This window comes from Pseudorca crassidens, chromosome 20 (genome assembly GCF_039906515.1).
Source record: "Pseudorca crassidens isolate mPseCra1 chromosome 20, mPseCra1.hap1, whole genome shotgun sequence".
NCBI lineage: Eukaryota > Metazoa > Chordata > Mammalia > Artiodactyla > Delphinidae > Pseudorca > Pseudorca crassidens.
Window position 1 is genome coordinate 42,275,447 of NC_090315.1, and position 16,888 is coordinate 42,292,334.

Consider the following 16,888-nt stretch of genomic DNA (forward strand, 5'->3'; position numbering starts at 1 on the left):
TAAGCTTTAATAGCTTCAGAGATAGAAATGCTATAAATATACAGAAAACTCATTTGAAAGTTGGTCTACATTTCTTTTGCATTTATTCACATTGGTGAATTTTTTAAAATAAGTCTTTAAATTTCCTTTTTTTCTTCCCAGCTCCTCCGGCTAAACACAGTGAATACTGACGGAAACAAAAATTTAAATTAAAAATGTATAAATTCACAAAACTAAACACTTAAAGAATGGAAAAGCTTCAACTTTCAAAATTCATTTGGTAGGTTTATAGCATGTATGTTATTAAAACTTAAAATTGCACTGAAGCTTTTGGGACACTGCATTTAAAAGGCATCATCACCTTATCCAGTTCTCACGACAATCCCCCAAAGGTAGGTACTGTGATCACCCCCATTTTAGAGACAAAAAACTGAGGGTCAGTGAGGTTAAGAGACTTGCCTGAGGTTACTCAGGGAGAAATTCTGGAACAGAGGCTACTGCCCCTCGTGATCAAAATGAAATTCCAACTAAGGAGAGTTTGGGGAAGGATGTCCCCCAGCTCAGGCAATGGCCTCTCTCAGAGGACCTGCCAAGCAAGTTGCCTTGTGCAATAGCAAGGAGTCATTTGAGCAGACCACAGCATGGAAGGAAAAGCAGAGAGTGGGCCTGAGAGACTGTCTCAGGAGGAGCGCTCTAGGGTATAAGGGGAATCAGCCTTGGGCTGGGCTGGGCGGGGACAAGCTGAGGTGTTTCAGCGCTGTTTACACTGACTGCACTGGGCTCTTCAGTCCGTCCTGACTGGGGGTGTGTGGACCAAATGGGGAAGGACTAAGGGAGAATAAAAGGAAACCCAAAGGGCGAGGCGAGAGTTGCAGGAGCAGAAATGGATGGGAAACGTGGGGCCTGGTGACATGCATACCCTGCACGGCTGCTCAAATATTAATCCACAATGTATTTTAATGACACAGACACCAGTCAGCATGAGAAGGAACATGAAGGGCTTCGGACACCCTGAACGATGGTGTTGTCACTCCAGATTTTCATGGTCTCATCCTGAGCAGGAGCTTCAGCAAAACCCCAAGCAAATAATCAAGGTGCCGGACGCCGGCTTCCGTATGTGAGCCAGCGGCTCCCTTACGACCGCATTGCATCTGCATCCCCTAAAGCAACAGACCCCACAGACCACATCTCAGATCCTACTGGGCAAGGGTCAGGCTTAGGGGCTGCTCAAAAAATGAGCCCCTGCGTGCCCTTGTGCACGTGATGGAACACCTGAAATTCAGTTCTGACGTCTGTGAAGTGGGAGGACGTTAGGCTTGGGGTGAACATTAGCGACACGGCGTGTGAGAGGACCCGCGTGGGCCCAGCCACGCAGTACATGCGGAGACCAGCTCTGGACCCTTACGTTCCCAGGGCTCACCGGTTCCCAGCGCTTCCTCATTGGGGCTGCTTGGGGTTGGGGCTCCGAGCAGAGCAGCGAGTCACCCACCGTCACACAGCTTGTAGAAGGACGGGGCCCTCGGCTCCCCCAGCTGCCGTGTGCTGACTCCTCCCAGAAGGGCCAGCCAGCCGTGGGGGAGCAGAGGAAACCTGGCTCACTCCCGTGTGACCTGGAGAGACCACCCCTCATCTTCTAAAGATGAGAAGGGATGAAACGCCAGTTTTCTTAGACCCACGGTAGAGAGAGACTCTGAACATGGATGTGAACAGAAACAGGACTTAGGGGCCGCCTCTGAAAGCCACGGGACGCTGCTTGTTCCTGAGGGGGACGCAAGACAGCCAGCACGTCCATGGTCAAGGGGAGGAAGAGAGACCTCACGCGCTGGACACAGGCAGCCTGCTTGAGAGCGTCCATCTATAACGCCTTCATCCTTCAAGGAGACAGAATGGCTCAGGAAGCACAAGTGCACGGCCCAGGGTCTCTCAGCTCCTCGGCGGCCACAGTGAGATGAGTGAGCCCAGAATCCAATGCTCCTGACTCAAAGGCCCCATCCGTGCCCCACGGGGCTACCTCTCCAAGGCTCAGGTCAGGCCAGGGAGACTAAAAGACCCCAATCTGGGTCACCTGCAGGCCGTTCACGTTCCAACCTTCCTGCCAGGACAAAGGGAGCAGGGTGCACACCTGGGAGGAAAGGCTGGCATCAGGCTCGGGGAGGACACCCCACGTGGGGACGTGATGCGGGGAAGGGCGGGCCTACGCGTGAGTCCTGGCTCCCCCTTCAGCTCCAGTTTTCCCAAGCAGAAGATGGGAGCGACAGCAGTAATACCCGTCTACCTCACAGGACGCTGAGGGTCAAAACGCAGAAATGCCTCCGACGTGGCAAACACTACACAGGTGTTGTTTGCCTCTTCCCCTCCCTTATGCAACTACGGAATCATTCTTCCAAACGGACCTCCACATGCCCCTCTCCTCACAAGCTGCTGGCCTCAGCTTATACATCAGAAAATCTGAGGCTGTGAAGCTGCCTTCCAGGCCGGGCTGCTGCAGACAGCTGCACAGGCTGTGCACTGTACAAATCCAGGGGGCGCCACATGTAAGGAGCACCCCTGGAGCTGAGCAGAGCTGTGATCTTTCATCCAAAGGGGTACTGTGAGAATTTCATTTGTTAGCTCAGTTTGGAAAATGCCAAACACTGAGAAGATTAGCCATCATCACAATAGCTATCAAAAGAAGTCTCACAATTACCCTTTCTCCACTGATCCTCTATTGGCAGAGTCTAATAATTTGTGGTACTTACTCTCTACCGCACTGTCCAATCAGCAATGACGAACACACACACAAATTATTTAAACTCAGGTGTTAATCACAACCCCGAAGATTGCTCCCTCTCATAACGCAGTATTTTCCAAACTTGAATGTGTATGTGAATCATTTGGAAAATGTTGTGAAAATGCAGATTCTAACTGCGGGGGGGGGGGGGGGCGGGGAGGTTTAGGAGGAGGAGAAAGAAGAGAAGGGAGGTGCTGAGACTCTGCCTTCTGACCGTCTCCCCAGACCTTGTTACGTGAGGCTGATGCCGCGTTCCACTTTGCGGAGTGAATTCCTTAACTCCCGCACCACCACGCCTCGGCATAAGGGATGTACTTTATTTTCCTCTCGATTTGTTGAGGACCAGCTAGAAATGATGGGTCAGGAAACTGAGGCCCACAGGCCAAATCTAGCCTGCTGCCTCCTTTTGTAAATGCAATTTTATCCACGCCCATGTATTTACATCCACGCCCATGGGGCTGTATTTATTTTTGTCTTGTCTCTGGCTGTATTTATAACATGGTGGTGCTTATTTATTCACGTATTGTCCACAGCCCTCTCTGCACAATGGCAGCAGGGCTGAGCAGCTGTGACAGAGGCCATACGGCCTGCAAAGCTGAAGATATGTACTCTCTGGTCCTTTAAGAAAAAGCTTTCTGACCCCCGAGTGAGATGACCAAGCCGTTAAAGGGAGACAAACTTGCATTGGGTGGGTGCAGGGGCCAGGGTGAGAGAGACAGGAGGGAGGAATGCTGAATTTAAAACCAAACACACTCCATTACACTGTGTTTTTGGCCCCAGGGCCCGGCTAGCCCACTTGTTTCAGAGTTACTGTCAGTCCTTCTCCACAGCATGATGGTAGATGGGGTCTCCTCAGGTTTCCCTGTTGGTGGAGAAACCGGATACACCCCGGGAAGCCGAGGCCAGTCCATCCTGGCCTCCATCACAGAGGCCTAATGGAATTGGCAGAAGACGACCTGTACGCAGGGGAATGTGATGTTTATTGTGGTCCAAGGTGTTCTAGGAAACCCAGCTGGCCCCGGCTGTGTCTGCAGGCATGGCCAGCCACCCCTCAGAGAGCCAATTCATCCTGACACTAAGCCACCCAGCAAAGGACCCACTGTCGAGGGGCCGGCTACAAATAACCCTTTGGGGTGATTTCAGCATTTGTTCAGGAAACATGTATTTTATGGTTCTAGAGACTCTCCAAGCCGGGCTGCTCTGATCCCTCCAGTGAGTCACAAAATTCTCTCAACCAGAGTTCTGACCAGGTGACTCCAGCTTCTGTTTGAACACTTCTGGTGATGGGGAGCTCACTACCACACACGCACGTGCCTGTGTAACTACTTGCAAGGAAGATACTCCGTGAATAGAGTTCACACTTGCTTCCACGTGACTCCCATCCACTCTCTGAGTGCTGTGTTCCAGAGCCAGAGAGAAAGTCTCACCCGTGTCACCATCGCAGAGCTTCAAACCTCTTCTTGGAGGTGAACTTGGGTGGATACACTACTTGACCCCTTGGAGCCTCCATTCCCTCACATTTGCACGAGGAAGGCCCTGAACGAACACGTAGAATGTGTGTGAGGGTCAGTTTAGCAGCACTTGTCCAGCTGTCCGCAGTATCACATGGCATGCTCACACCAACTGTGTGGAGTGGAAATCAGTGATTCTCATTCTATGAATAAGGAAACTGATGCTCAGATGGGTGACTCAGCTGGGGAGGGTTTCAAATCCAAGCAGGCCTGATGCAGACTTCATGCTCTGTGGGTCTTCTCACCTCCCTGGAACGTAGGGGACCAATTTGGGAAGGAAGAAACCCTCAAGCCTACGAATTCCAGATCTGAGGGTTCCAAAATAAGCCCATGAAGGTTTGAAATGAATCAGGTCAATGAAAATCTCTCTGTTTAGAAAAAGGAAATGTTTTCTCAACTTCTCCAACAGGAAATCTGATTTCCGTCCTTGTCACCACTTGATCATTTCTTCCCAGCTGCTACCGAGATCACAGCTTCAGAGATGGTTAAATGTTTGTCACATTTAATACTATCATCCCCATTTTTCAAGTACGGGAAGCTGACTGATGCTTGAAATGCTGGGATTAAAACTCCACTGCCTTATACCGTGAGAAAACCATAATTCAAAAAGAGTCATGTACCACAATGTTCACTGCAGCTCTATTTACAATAGCCAGGGCATGGAATCAACCTAAGTGTCCACTGACAGATGAATGGATCAAGAAGATGTGGCACATATATACAATGGAATATTACTCAGCCAGAAAAAAAGAAATTGAGTTGTTTGTAGTGAGGTGGATGGACCTAGAGATTGTCATACAGAATGAAGTAATTCAGGAAGAGAAAAATACCGTATGCTAACACATATATATGGAATCTAAAAAAAAAAGTGGTTCTGATGAACCTAGGGGCAGAACAGGAATAAAGGCGCAGACATGGAGAATGGACTTGAGGACACGGGAAGGGTAAGCTGGGGCGAAGTAAGAGAGTGGCATGGACATATACACACTAACAAACGTAAAATAGCTAGCTAGTGGGGAGCAGCCACGTAGCACAGGGAGGTCAGCTCAGTGCTTTGTTACCACCTAGAGGGGTGGGATAGGGAGGGTGGGAAGGAGACGCAAGAGGGAGGGGATGTATTATACATATAGCTGATGCACTTTGTTATACAGCAGAAACTAACACAACATTGTAAACCAATTATACTCCAAAAAAGATATTAAAAAAATAAAAAATTAAATTTAAAAAATTAAAAAAACTCAGCTGCTTGTGCAACTGTGTGTGCAGGGCCAACGTGCACACTGCTGCCCAGACGTTTGTCATGGGGGTGGCATAGGATGGGGTCTTCTCTGACATGCAGGAGCGAGGCTGGGCAGCCAGAGACAGGGGCCGGCAGGGTGCTAAGTCCTTCTCTGCACCCATGTCCCTAACATCCCCCCTTCTGTCTAGTTGTTCCCACCACCCCTGCAATTTTTTTTTTTTTTTTTTTTTTTTTTTTGCGGTACGCGGGCCTCTCACCCTGTGGCCTCTCCCGTTGCGGAGCACAGGCTCCGGATGCGCAGGCTCAGCGGCCATGGCTCATGGGCCCAGCCGCTCCGCGGCATGTGGGATCTTCCTGGACCAGGGCATGAACCCATGTCCCCTGCATCGGCAGGCGGACTCTCAACCATTGCGCCACCAGGGAAGCCCCACCCCTGCCTTTTTGAAGGCATCCATCTCTCTCACCTGCTGACTTCAACCCCATCCTCCCTGCCAGTGTCACTGGCTCCCTCTGCAAACTTTCTCCCACATTCCCCACACGGCCACCAGAGTGATGCTCAGGTATAAATCAGATCGTGTCACATCCCTGCTCAGAATCCTTCAGTGCCTTCCTGTTGTCCCCAGGGCAAATCCCACACTCCACGACACGTCCCAACAAGGTCTGCTCTGCTTGACCTCTGCCCGCTCTGAAGCCTGGTCCCTGGCTGCGGCCCCTGCAGCCTCGGGTCCAGCCTCTGAGGGCTTGCTTCCAATCACCCCCACTGAGTCAGGCTCTCACCTCTGCACTCTGCCTGGAACCCACTTTCCAGCTCTCCATGATGGCAGATTCCAGATGGCCACGGACGCCTTGGCCCGTCTCCATCAACCGGGGCGGCCTTCGTCCTCTCCCCTTGAATCTGGGCAGGCTCCGTGGCTGCCTTGAGCAGCGGGGCTCGGGGAGGGAACGCCCTGCCAGCTTGTGGCCCCAAACCTTAAGAGACTAGCAGCTGCCACCCCCTCTGTGTTGGACCCCTGCGTGGCCTGCAAGAAAGCCGCCTGCCTACTGGAGAGGCCAGCCGCCAACTGCCCCCTCCGAGGCCCCGGGCGTCAGACGGAAGCCCTCTAGGAGCCACCAGACCAGACTAGCCTCCAGCTGAATACTGTCAAAGGACCTCAATTAATGCCACATGGAGCAGAATTCCCCTAATGAGCCCTATCCAAACTCCTGGCTCACAGAATCGTGAGATACAGCAAAATGGTGGCTGTCTTAACCACTACGTTTTGGGGCAGCTAGTTACACAGTAACAGAGAACCCCACACTCTCTCTCCCTCCCCTCTGTTGACTAACAGGCATGCACCCGGTTCCTCGGGAAGCCTCTTCTGATGACAGAAGTCCATCTTAGGTGCCTCCGCTCCACGTTCCCATAGAAATCCACACCTCGCCCATCTGAATGTGCCCAACTTCTCTCCCAATGCCTTAAAGGTCATACAGAGTGAAGTAAGTCAGAAAGAGAAAAACAAATACCGTATGCTAACACATATATATGGAATCTAAAAAAAAAAAAATGGTCACGAAGAAACTAGAAGCAAGACGGCAATAAAGACGCAGACATAGAGAATGGAGTTGAGGACACGGGGGGGGGGGAAGGGTAAGCTAGGACAAAGTGAGAGAGAGGCATGGACATATATACACTACCAAACGTAAAATAGATAGCTAGTGGGAAGCAGCCGCATAGCACAGGGAGATCAGCTCAGTGCTTTGTGACCACCTAGAGGGGTGGGATAGGGAGGGTGGGAGGGAGACGCAAGAGGGAAGAGATATGGGAACATATGTATAACTGATTCACTTTGTTGTAAAGCAGAAACCAACACACCACTGTAAAGCAATCATACTCCAATAAAGATGTTTAAAGAAAACAAACAAAAAAAAGGTCTCCAGAGGCAAGGATCCCGTGTCTGTCTGCCTCAGCCCTGTGCCTCTAACAGGGAGCACAGTCGCTGTCCAGTAAATATGAATGAGGAATGCAACACCGGGATTTCTAAGGGGTTCCCGATTAGGGGTGAGAAGTGAGCTAAGGACACAACCAAATTCTTAAAGCCAGCAAGCAGGCTAGGAAGGAACTGATGCACAAATTATGTCCAGCCGAGGAGGCCGGGCAAACAGATATTCCAACACGTGACTATTAAACAGCTCTAAACATTTCCATCTGTGATAAGCGATTCCTAACAATATTACTTGATAAGACAGGTGACAACTCCCCCGCCGCCCACACCCCCTCCAGACACTTGCACTCACCTGAACACTGGCCTGGTTTATTTGTCCATTCATTCCTCCATGCATTTATTTGTTCAAGAAGCGTCTATCACGCATCTCCTGTGTACCGGTTGCTTTGCCAGTTGCTGGAGGTTTAAAGCCAAAAAACCACGAGGTCACCAGGGCCATGACGGCCAGACCTGGAGCCCCTCAGACAGACTCAGTGCTAATCAGGGAAGGCTGCTCCCTTGCAGGGGACTTGGGGTGAGTTCTTGAGGAAGCAGCCCCAGGTAGAGAACTCCCTGCATGCCTCGCTCCTGAGTCATCAAGAAACCGATTCCTCGTGGCTGCTAATCATGAAATTCAAAGCAGCTGAGGACTGGGGCTAAAAAAGGGAGGTATCCTCGGTGGTGGGGCAGGAGCAGATGCTTCCCAGAAGAGAGAGATCAAACAGGCAATGCCCAAGGCTTTCAGTGACGGAGGAGGGCTGAGACCTGTTAAAGAGAAAAAAAAAAAGGAAAGCTTGAGGCAAAACCCAGAGTTAAAGCTTAATTAAGAAAGCAGGAATTTTAGGTTCACACAAATAAGCAAACAATCCCCTCAGCCCCTCCTAATCAGCACCAAGTAATTGCTTTAAAGCTGTGGTTTGCTCTGCTTGGACGATCCTTAAATACAAGTTGATAAAAGCCATGGGCATAGGAGTGAGTGGAGAAGACGCCCCTTGACACCTCACTTCCTAGCTTGACCTTGGCCGTCCAGAAGGCCGAGTGGTGCTCTCATGCAAAGGATGCTGGCAGCGGCATCACCAGGGGTTTGTACTGGCTCTCCCGCTGCGTGGAACAGTTCCTTCTCCCCGGAAGAGGGGCTCTTGCTTGACTAATAATCCCTCCTTACTCTCCAGGCCATGACTTGGGAGCCCCTTCCTCATGGGTGCTACCCCAGAGCCCCAGGTTCAGGGCTGATTCTCTTGCTACCATCAGACCCTTCAGGACGTACACAATTACCCACCTCTTTGTCCCCCCCCCCCCCGTCCCTCCCTCCACTCCCAGGACTGGAAGCTCTGTGAGGGCAGGGACCGAACCTGTTTCCTTCACTGCTGGGTCTCCCGGACGCTGTCTGGTACTTCATAGCAACGCCATGACTGTTATCTAAGTCAGCTTTTTGAGTCATTCCAACCCTGCTCCTGCATGGCCACTAGCTAACTGCCTCATCTTAGGGAAAACAAAACACATCTAGTTTCAAGTTTCACCTGTGAAATGCGCTCAGGAGTAACTAGTATATTACTAGTTACTCACCAGAAGACACCATCGATTGCAGCACACCTGTTTTCTTATAAAGCACTAAGAAAGAAAGAAGACTTCCAAAAACCTTTGACCTGATGTTTTTTATATCTTGGAATTTTCATTTCATAATTAGCTTAAAGTCTCTTTGAGATTTAATTGGCGTAGATTTTATCCCATGTCACTCTTGGGCACACATAAAAAGGAAAACTGATAAATGAATCAAACTGGTTGAAGTATTCCTAAACGTTCTTCATATTCAGAGTCACTCTGCCATCCAAAATCATCAGATAGGTAACTTTCCCCGGCCCTCCGTGTCATCAAGATTATTGGTGACGCAGCATTTCTTACAAGAATCCTGAAAAGAGCCAAAAGTCGTGTTTGCTGAGTGTTTAATCTGGCTTTGCAGCAACGTAGCACTGGTCTACTATCGATGTCTGCCCCCCAGACATTGCTAAATAGCTCTGATCGGCCAATTCTGCATCCCTTCCTCCACAATTGTTTGATTCCTGGGGTCTAAAAGAATGCTCCTAGAACGCTTCTAGGATTTTCATCCAACTTGCCGACACCCATTCTGTGGGTTTTGATGCTTGTACAAACACAGCCAATGACAGGTACATCACGATGCTGCAGGACCAACAGCAATTATAAGATGACAGCAGTGATAAGGCACAGCCCAATTTCCAGACATTAATGAATGAAAAAAGATGCCTCTTGATACTGATGAATTACAGTGCCTCGTGGGGGCTGCCCTTAGAGTGAAAGCATGACTGTTTTGAAAAGCTTCTCGCATAGGGCCTTGCACACGGTGGGAAATAACATCATGTTTCTTTCTTTCTCTCTCTCTTTTTTGCCAGCCTGGAGATGTTACCTCTGATTGTAAGTCTCCTGACTATGATGAGTGGTTGATGGAAGGGAAGGGAGGTTTCAACACACAGAATGAGCATCTGATGGGAAACAGGGAAAAGGTGAGAGGCAATATAGGACACTGGGTTTCTAAACCTACATCTACAGTGACCGTATCATTTATCATCCAAGCCAGGACACTTTTGACAGTAACAAAGGTAGCTCTCAATAATTTCACTGGGCCCATAATCAAAAACTGAGGCTGGCCCAGAAGATCCTGGGTGTATGACAACCTACCATATCCCATCTTCCGTCCAGAAAGTCAGGCTGAAATCACATGCAAAATTCACTCTGCTTGGAGTGCCTTTTTGTCCAAAACGAGAAAGGCCATGAGATAACTGATGGGCATGCAGGTACTCTTGGTGCCCATCCCAAGAAGGCTTAACAATAAATTCCAAAATTGTTTAAAATACGAAGCCGCTGTATTCTGGGAGATGCTCCCCTTCCCCAGCTGTTATTTATGGTGCAGAGAAAAAGGAACTGCAATGATGATAGATCTGCTTTTATTGGATAAAAATGGGAGGGACAGTGAAAGATCATGGTGAGATAACATGCAGAATTTCAGGAGGACACTTTAAAAACGTGTATTAGAGGAAATGAATTTTTCACTGGCTAAAATATATCCATTTACAGTCGGAACATTCCTATATTTATGAGTGTTTTTAGCTCTCAAAACAGTAACTCAGGACAGAATAACAAACAGTCTCTTAATAGCCCTAATTTATCAGACTCAGCAGTTTAAGAAGAATAAATAAAAAGAAATAGGAACGTGAGAGAGAGAAAGTAGGAATCCGAAATACTGGAAATGGTACCGCCCAAAAGTCTACTTCATGTCAGTCTTCTTAAGAAAATGAATCTTCGAGAGATTTTAGCTCAAAGAAAGCCAAGAGTGGCTTTAAAAGCACCCAAGGTTGGGTGCTGATGGGGGTGATGCAAGGTGGGGGTGAGGAAAGGAGCTTGGCCATGTTACTCCTTCTCCCTTTTATGAATGAAGACCTTTGCCTTCACATCTTTGAACGTATTTCTTTGAGGACTCCAATTCTCAATCCCCTAATTGTTTTCTTCACTCTCCTGTCTCTTTCCTTGCCTGGTCTTTTCTGTGGGCTGCAACCAATTTATATCTGCAACATCACTTGGATCACCACCTCCCTCTGGGATGCCAAGATGCCACAGAGTGGAAAGTACACAGAAGTTGGAGACAGACAGACCTGCATTCAAATAAGATTTCTGATGCTTTGTGCTGTGTGACCTGTGGCAAGTTACTGGACCTCTCTGAGTCTCAGTTTACCTCTCCATGAAATGAGATTAACACAGAACCACTAATCCCTTCTTTGCATAACTTTCCTTTGTCACTAGAATTGTCGTCTTCATCCATTCATGGCTCAACTGCACAGCAGAGATGGGCACAGTGTTGTAAATCATCTACGCTTCAATAAAAAGAGGATAAAAACCCAACATGGCTCACAGTGTTCAACTCACTACGATTTCAACCTAAGGAAAAACATTATTTGCCACATAAATATTAGTTCCCTTAATATATAAAGATTCCTAAGATATTAATAAGAAAAGCATAGCCAAAGCAAAATAATAATTGTAATGAGAATCATAAGAAAGGACGTGAGCAGGAAACTGGCAAAAGAAGAAATAAAAATGACCAACCAAAAATGACTATTTAAAAAGAGAAAATCATCCAAACTGGTAATTAAAGAAATCGAAATTAAAACAATGCCTGTGAACTTTTAAAAGTTCAAAAAGAATAATAGTAAGTGCAGAAAACTGGTGCTCATGGAGCTGTAAAATTGGTAAAACTTTTCAGGATGGCAATTTCAAACATCTATCCAAAGTCTTAAATATCTGGCAACACTTTGGCTTTAAAATTTCATTCAAGAAATTTATCTCGGGGCTTCCCTGGTGGCGCAGTGGTTGAGAGTCCACCTGCTGATGCGGGGGACACGGGTTCGTGCCCCGGTCCAGGAAGATCCCACATGCCGCGGAGCGGCTGGGCCCGTGAGCCATGGCCGCTGAGCCTGCGCGTCCGGAGCCTGTGCTCCGCAATGGGAGAGGCCACGACAGTGAGAAGCCCGCGTACCGCAAAAAAAAAAAAAAAGAAAAAAGAAAAAAGAAAAAAGAAAAGTATCTCAAGGACAGTGTTTTATTTTAAAGTTCACAAAGACTTAATGTATAATGATGTTTATCATGTTATTTAAATTATAGAAAAGGTGAAAACATTCTAAATGTCCGACAACAAAAGATGGGTAATGTTAAGTAAAATAAAATGAAATTCATTGCAGACATTTAAAATTATGCTTTTGAGAAAATTTAACAACAGGCAACTGTGCATAAAACAATTACTAGATGCAAACAGTAGTTATCCCTAGATAGTGGGATTATGAATGAATGTTCTCTTTGCAAATTTCTGGATTTTGAAATTTTCATTTTAAAGGAAGGAAGGAGGAAAGAACAGAAGAGGGAAGGAGGAAAGAGTGGACACTGGCAAGAGACAAATTTGTTTCTATGATGTCCTCTACTGGATGGCAGTGCAAATATTAGAACGAGTCAGGAAAGAGGAGGTGGAATTGGGCGATGGGCTTGTCACTGACGTACCGTGTGAGGTTCTGCTCTTTCCTTCACCTTGCGGCACCGCAGTTTTCTCCCCTGTCAGATGAGGACAAAAGTTGCCAGCCCAGCTCATGTGTTGGGTTGCTGTGAGGATCAAAAGGGGTGCCACGTGTGAAAGCACTCATAGAACTGCAAAGTGCTCTACAAGTCCTGGGAAGCGTATTGCCTTCGTTAGTGCGATCGTTCTCTCTTGCTCCATTACCCTTTGCTGGAGAGCTGCTTGTCAGGCGACGAGGCGCACTCGGTATTTCCACATACGCAAAGTGAAGTGCATGGGGCTACCCAGGTCTATTTCAACAGATCTGCCATTGAGACATCACCAAGCAGGCACCAGAGACCTCTGTGACTGTGGGCGGGAGCACACGTGGACCTAAGAGAACAAACCTGGCACTGGGCGACCGGGCTTGGAGTTAAACTTGTCCATTGTAAGCTGTGTGGACTCAGACAACCTGCTCCAGCTGCCTGTGTGCCACTCATTCATCTGTGAAATGGCGATAGTAACGCCAGTCCTAATTCCATCACGTGATCATTTGGGAGGATGCATTCAAAGCATGTGATTCTTGATGACCACCAACATTGGACACAACATTGAGCGTGCTGTGTAATCCTGGCCATATGGTTATATTGCATAGAAAATACAAGCCCTGCAGGATGGGGTTCCTCTCGAACTAACAAGCAATATTTGAAAGAGGCTGCATGAGCACATTCTGCAGAATCACTGATTTTAAACAATAATAAGTATTATTATAATAAAACAAGTTTTTGTTAAGACTTCTCAAAGGCTTTAATATGCTTTTGTATATGTGAATCTCCAAGAGTAGGTTCAATTTCCCAAAGACCTTGGGCCATGGAACCCTGTTTTTATGAAGCGTCTGCCTCACGTTCCTTAGCACAAACCTGGTAAATGTTGACCTGAAACAAAACCAAGCCGAGGGCCCCGGCTGGGTTCTAACCTTGTCTCTCCAATGCATTGCTCTCCGGAGCCCTTTTATCCTGAACCAAAGATGGAACATCTAGTTTTCTTAACGGAAATATCACTCTTACCCATTTAGGCATGTTAGTGCCAACATGTCTTATCCACTCACCCATCACCTTCCTATTAATTATTGTTTTTTAATTAATCCATCTATCTATCCATCTATCAATCTGTCCATCCATATGTTTATTCCTATTTAACAGACTGAAAAACCAAGGATCAAGAAGATGAAGTAACCTGCTTCAGGGTAAGCAGAGCTTAGGCTCAACTCTAGATATGTCTGATTCCAGGGTCTGCTGTCTTTTCATTGGATCATCGTGCCCCACCTCCCCACCGCCCCTGCCAGGCCCCAGACACCAGAGAGTCAGGAAGTCAAATACAGAAGTAGGAGAGGAGAAGGAAGCCACAGCTAGACTATCACGCAGGAGCAGCTGTGAGCCCTGGAGTGGCAGGGAGCTAGCGAGGGCCGGACTGGAGAGAGACTGGAGCTCCCGCCATCCTGTGGGTGTGAGCTGGGCCTGAGAAATAGCCTCATCCGGCCGCTGTACTGGGGCCCTCACCGAGCTCGCTTTCCTTCTCAATCAATTGTGATGATAATACCTGTTGGTCAGAAGGCTCTGAGAATTCAGTGAGCTCATGTGTATAAAGGCCTTGGTGAAGCTCTTGTCCAAGGGCTCGGTAAATGGTACCATGCCCCATTTCATCCCAAGTCCATATGGCCCGGTCACATACCAGTTTCCACTGGTGGAGTCATCACTTACTGGATACCCACCATAGGTCAAGGGCGTTTTATGGACAAAAACCTAGTTCCTCCCCCGCAAGAGACCACGACCTATTTGACCTCATTCGCATCTCTGCTCTTCTTGGCAGGGAGGACTTGAGGCATCAAGAGACTTCTTTACAAGCTCTGGAAAATCAGCTGAAACATCCAAGGCTTGTCTGTGTCTGATGAAAAGATTGTCAGAGAGCAAATTCATGAACTCTGAGAACACCGAGTTCTAAGAGATTATACTACTACTATTATTAACAATAGTAATAACAGGAGCAGCAACCTTGACCAAAGTCACGCTGTACGTTTCCTAATGTTATCTTTCCTCAACGGTGATTTTTGTTAACCGAAACCGAATAAGTAGCCTTTCTCATCCCTGAAAGACCCTGTATTTTCTTTTTCTCTTTTTGTTCATTAAAAGCAAAAGAGGAAGAAAGTGTTTCCTGTTAAAGATTGTCCCGTGCTGCAAAGGGCACTGGATACAAGGATTGTGTTTTAGTCGAGAACACAGAGAGCAGAAAAGCTTGACTAATTATGTTCTTAATCACTTAAAGCATCTTCCATTTGACAATACAATTATGCCAGAGTGAGTTGTCTCAGTTACTGAGGGGAAGGAAAGAAGCCCCCTCCCCACCACCCTTCCCCTTGCTGTTATTTAGGCTGGATTTAAAAAACTTTTTGTCGGACTCCCCTGGTGGCACAGTGGTTAAGAATCCACCTGCCAATGCAGGGGACATGGGTTCGAGCCCTGGCCCGGGAAGATGCCACATGCCGCGGAGCAACTAAGCCCGTGCACCACAACTACTGAGCTTGAGCTCTAGAGCCCACATGCCCCAGCTACTGAGCCTGTGTGCCACAACTACTGAAGCCCACATGCCTAGAGCCCATGCTCCGCAACAAGAGAAGCCATCACAGTGAGAAGTCCATGCACCGCAACAAAGAGCAGCCCCTACTTGCTGCAACTAGAGAAAGCCCGCGCGCAGCAACAAAGACCCAACGCGGCCAAAAATTAATTAATTAATTTTTAAAATAAATAAAAAACTTCTCAACTCAGAGGTTATTTACCAAAAAATGAAGCTCCACTCCTCTCTCTTCAGCCATGACAGGCTACGTAGAGACTGGTTACTTTTTCCTCCAACAGCAGGAATTCCATAAATAAATAAGGTTTGCTCAAAGGAAACAGACCTCTCAGGGACTATCCACCTACTCTATTGTCCTCAGTTAAGGTTCAGTTCTCAGCAGGGTGTGACCTCCAGCAGAATCTTTAAGAATATTCCAGAAGGATTAAAAATGAGAAGGCAAATAATAGTTCTTTCTTGTAGTCAGGTTCTAAACATGCCAGGATTGAAGTGGACATCAGTTCTGAGATGCCTCCAGTTAAAAAGGTTGGTAGATGCAAGCCAGGTGCAGGGGCAAAGAGATTGGCTAAAGGGAGCAGAATGAGACACAGAGGGATGAGCAATTGTTAATGAAATCCTTGCACCGAGTGACTTGTCAAGTTGATGGTGAAGCAGCCCTGACTTCTTCCCTCATCCTCTTGGAACCACAGTTTCCTAAATGGTAAAACAGCTGGTTGGGTGAGCTTGTGTGGTCTACAGACCAGCTGCATCAGCAGCACCTGGGGGTTTGTTAGAACTGCAGAATCTCAGGCCTCTCCCCAGACTTACTGCATTTCAGAAAGATCACCCAGGTAATTCATGTCCACATTAAAGTTTAAGAAGCTCTGGAATAGCGTACATTTCCTTTCACCCTGACATACTTCCTTTCACCCTTTCTCAAAAGACAATCTCAAATTAACATATTCCCCCAGGCCCTTCCTTTCATTCATTTCTAGAAAGCCTCTTGACAGACCAAGTCACCGGCAGGTATGGAAACTACTTTTCATATCTGATTGATTAGTACTGCCTACCTGGAGTGCTGTTTGGGTAAAGGATAATTAGGCAGCATCAAAACCCAGCAGGAAAGAACTCTGTGATCAATTAGTGATGTCTGCCATGGGCACAGGCTGGGGATTACAGGTGTGCTCAATTAGATCTCAGAGGGTTTGCTTCTTAAAAGAGGACTTGGAGGCAAGGGGTGGGTAATGGGCGAAGGCCCTGGGCACTAACCAACCTGGATTCCTGGGACTCCATTCTTGGTTTCAGACCTCAGATGCGAAGGTTTTGGACTCAGATCAGAGAGGACCTTACTACCCTGATGTTCTTCAATCCCACCACCTTTGATCACATGCATATACAGTCATCATACCCGCTCGTGTTCTCAGGAAAGCAGGTTTTGTTCCTATGTCACAACAGCCGCAGCTTCCCTTAAACCAGAGCCCTCGTCTTAAATAATAGTCTGGCAGTGGAAAGTGGAAGCCGCCAAGCACACTGGCCTGAAGCAGAGCCCAGCCCTCTACCTCTGCTAGGCATCTGTTTCCAATGAAGCTAAGGAAACTCCTGACCCCACTCCTGCATTCTCTGATTGCTGCCTTGCCCTCGCCTCCACACCAGCCTCTCCCCTCTGCGGGCTCTAAGCTAAGCCAAAACTCCCCACGGGCTCTCGGGGGCCAGGAAGCAGAACAAGGCCTGGCGCCCTGACTCCCCTGGCAGTAGTGAGCTGCCAGA

At 47.8% G+C, this 16,888-nt stretch overlaps 1 long non-coding RNA gene across 1 annotated transcript in view; it reads right to left on the reverse strand.

Annotated features, from left to right (window-relative positions):
• Window positions 1-16,888, reverse strand: part of LOC137214680 (uncharacterized) — a 778,223-nt gene that overhangs the window by 101,392 nt on the left and 659,943 nt on the right. Inside the window, exon 11 of the long non-coding RNA XR_010938994.1 lies at window positions 7,775-8,226. This is a non-coding gene — a long non-coding RNA (uncharacterized lncRNA). The remainder of the gene's footprint in view (window positions 1-7,774; window positions 8,227-16,888) is intronic.